The sequence below is a fragment of the Cricetulus griseus genome, chromosome 2 (assembly GCF_003668045.3).
Source record: "Cricetulus griseus strain 17A/GY chromosome 2, alternate assembly CriGri-PICRH-1.0, whole genome shotgun sequence".
Classification (NCBI taxonomy): Eukaryota; Metazoa; Chordata; class Mammalia; order Rodentia; family Cricetidae; genus Cricetulus; species Cricetulus griseus.
Window position 1 is genome coordinate 125822716 of NC_048595.1, and position 3193 is coordinate 125825908.

The following is a 3193-nucleotide window of genomic DNA, read 5'->3' on the forward strand; positions in this document are numbered from 1 at the left end:
GAGCTGGCCTCGGGGACACGAGAGCGGGAGAGCTGGTCCTGTCCTTTACCAACTGCAGCACTCAGGATAGCCGGCCCTGTATCTCATCTGGGCAGAACAGTAGAGCTGGTCCTGGTGGTGCAGGTGAGCTGGTCCCGGGGCGGGGGTGAGGAGATATGAGACCAGGAGAACTGGCTCTATTTCTTGGCTGGCTGTTGCGTTCGGTGAGCTAGCCAGGGTAGTACTGGAGAGCTCACCCTAGTGGTGAGGATGAGGGAAAGCTGGCAGGCTGACTAACCCAGCTATTACCCAGGCCCAGAACTAGGGCTATGAGTTAGCCCATCTCAACCTCTACCTCATGGGTGAACTGTTGGAGCATGTGAAGGGGTCAGGCCTGCAGATCCAAAGTTGCAGGATCTCCACGACACAGGACAACAACAGTATATCCAAGAGGAGACCTAGTGAGGGCCCAGTATCAAGAGGGTGTAGCAGAGGCTAAAGACCTCTCACCAGACCAATGACTCAATGTAAGGAACACTTACAAGGTGTATGGACTAAAGGGTGTATGTGTGGGACCCACTGTGTCACACTACAGCTTCTATGCTGAGATTTTGGTTTGTTTTTGTTTTTATTTTGAATTTTATTTTGAGGGGAAGGTTGCAAAGGCAGAGGGCAGATACAAAGAGATGGGGAGATGAACGGGGTCTGGATACATGATGTGAAATCCACAAAGAATCAATAAAAAGATTTCCTTGAAAAAAGCATAGACTGAAAGAAGCCTACTAGGGGATGTTTATTCAGTGTATGAAGTGTTGTTTCACTTTTCAAAGGATTCTCCACCTCACGTCCTTGCTACTCATTGAACCTGATATAGTTTAGAGCAATTATAATTATGTGGGTGATCTCAGGCAACTGTCATAAGTGAGGTTACTGTTGCTTGCTTGGGCAGCACACACATTAAAACTAGAATGATACAGAGAAGATTAGCATGGCCCCTGTTCAAGGATAAAGTGAAGTAACTGCTACTCGTGTTAACTGTCTTAACTCATAGACAGCGCTTGAAAAAGAAAAAAGCTCACAAAGGGGCAAAACAAATCCGGGTAAGAGGTTATCAATAGAATACCAGTTGACGAGCTGAGGAGGAGGGCTGGAGAGAGGCCTCAGGAGTTAAGAGCATGCACAGCCCGTGCAGAGGACCTGAGTTCAGTCCCAGCAACCAGGGCGGTTTATGCAACCACCTGTTACTCCAGCTCTAGGGATCTGATCTTGTTCCAGCCTCCATGGGTACTCACGTGCATGTATGTCTCTATATGCATGCAGACAGTCCTATACATATAATAAAAACAACAAAATAAATAGAAATAATAAAATTATTAAAAAGAATACCACTTTGGTTGCTACTGCCAATACCAAAATAATAATAGTAACTTAGACGGGATAAAAGTTTCTTTTTGCCATAGTCTGGGCTCCCAAAGAGCCTAATCTATAGAACCTCATACAACAAAAAGGGCTTTACAGATATGATTAAGGTGATGGGTCTTAACATAGGGTTTTGTCCTGAATTATCTTGGTGGACTCTTAAAAGAGGGACCTCTCTGCCCATCTGTGGTCTAAGAGATCACAGGCTCTGTTCCCACATCAGTAATGATTCCATTAACCTTTCTGCTCTTATGGTAGAAGCAGCTTTAGAGAGATGGGAGAAAGACTTAACCTGTTGTTGTTGGCATTGAAGATGGAAGAGTTAACCACAGGCCAAGGAGCAGCAATAGCTTCCAGAAATGCTAAAGCATAAGACAATGAGTCTTCCGACAATATCTCAGCCATCTCGGTAAAGTGAGAACAAAACAAGACAATGACAGAGAGAGGGCTGTTCACAAAGTTTCTGTGAACGCGTGCTTGCCAAGTGGAGTGGATCCCTATGACATACCTATGAGATTCACGACATTTTAAAGAATTTTGAATCAGCAGACATTGCCAGTTGGGACTGAAAGAGAAAGAGCATGAAATAAGAGGGGACGACCACACTCTCCTTTCTCCTCCTAACTTCTGGAGTTGGCTAACAGGCAGATAGAACTACTTAGCCACACACATGGACTACCTTTCATGAAACAAGAAGGGCATGTAGGTGGCAGGAAAGAGGGAGGACAGAGGGTGGCATTCTTTGGTGCCCCCCCACAGGTGCTGTGAATGGCTCTATGATTATGAACTTCTAACTGGTGAGTTTGCATTCCTATGACAATGAAATGTAGATACTCCAGATGTGGGGCAGAACACCAGGGTCACACTTGTAAACAGTTTATCAAGTTATATCTAGTATGATCAATGCTGTTTTGATAGTACTAGAAATTAGTGTAGAGGACTATAGTTAATTTTCTAAGATTATAACAAAATCAGCCTCATCCTAGCAAAGGCCTGTATACATTCACTATGCCGTGGTACACAAGCCATCCCCTCATATTAACAAAACTTTAACAAAAGGGGGGTAAGGGTTGTGAGAAGAACAGTGTTAACCATTATGTCAGATTCTAAGTTGTTAAAAACATGACTAGTTTAAAATTTGGAATTCCCTTTTCATCTATCTAGCAAATAATTGGCTATGTTTTAAAAGACTTGTTATTTCAAGACTCAAAAAATCTGTGTGTATCAAGGACACACACACACACACACACACACACACACAGAGAGAGAGAGAGAGAGAGAGAGAGAGAGAGAGAGAGAGAGAGACAGACAGAGACAGAGAGAGAGAGAGAGAGAGAGAGAGAGAGAGAGAGAGAGAGAGAGAGAGAGAGAGAGAGTCTTCAGGGAGACACCAAATAGTGCCCAAAGGAGTAACATGCTGTGGGTAAGTCACAGCCACGTGGCAATATGTAGTTTAATAAAAATGAGTTAATAATTAAGAGAGAGCTACACAATAAGAAGCCTGAGCCAATGGTCAAACAGTTTATAATTAATATAAGCCTCAGTGTGTTTATTTGGGACTAAATGGCCGTGGACCAGGCAGGACAGAAACTCTGTCTACAGTGTTCCTTGAGATGCATTTTGCTGTTTTTGTAAGTAACCCTTGTGCTGTGGCTTGGCCTCTCCACTCTTCAACACTTCACTGTCCATGAGAGAACACGAGGAAAGGCAGAGACCCAGTACCCAGTCAAGGCCATTTTTGGAATATCTCTGCTGAGCTGCTCACTGACAGCTGCCACATGAGTCATCCTGATGA

General features: G+C 44.0%; 1 non-coding gene across 1 annotated transcript; it reads left to right on the top strand.

Moving 5' to 3' along the window:
• The first annotated feature begins 916 nt into the window (after positions 1–916).
• On the top strand, positions 917–1020 carry LOC113834465. The gene has a single exon (XR_003482971.1). It is a non-coding gene; the product is annotated as a U6 spliceosomal RNA (small nuclear RNA).
• The last annotated feature ends 2173 nt before the right edge of the window (positions 1021–3193 follow it).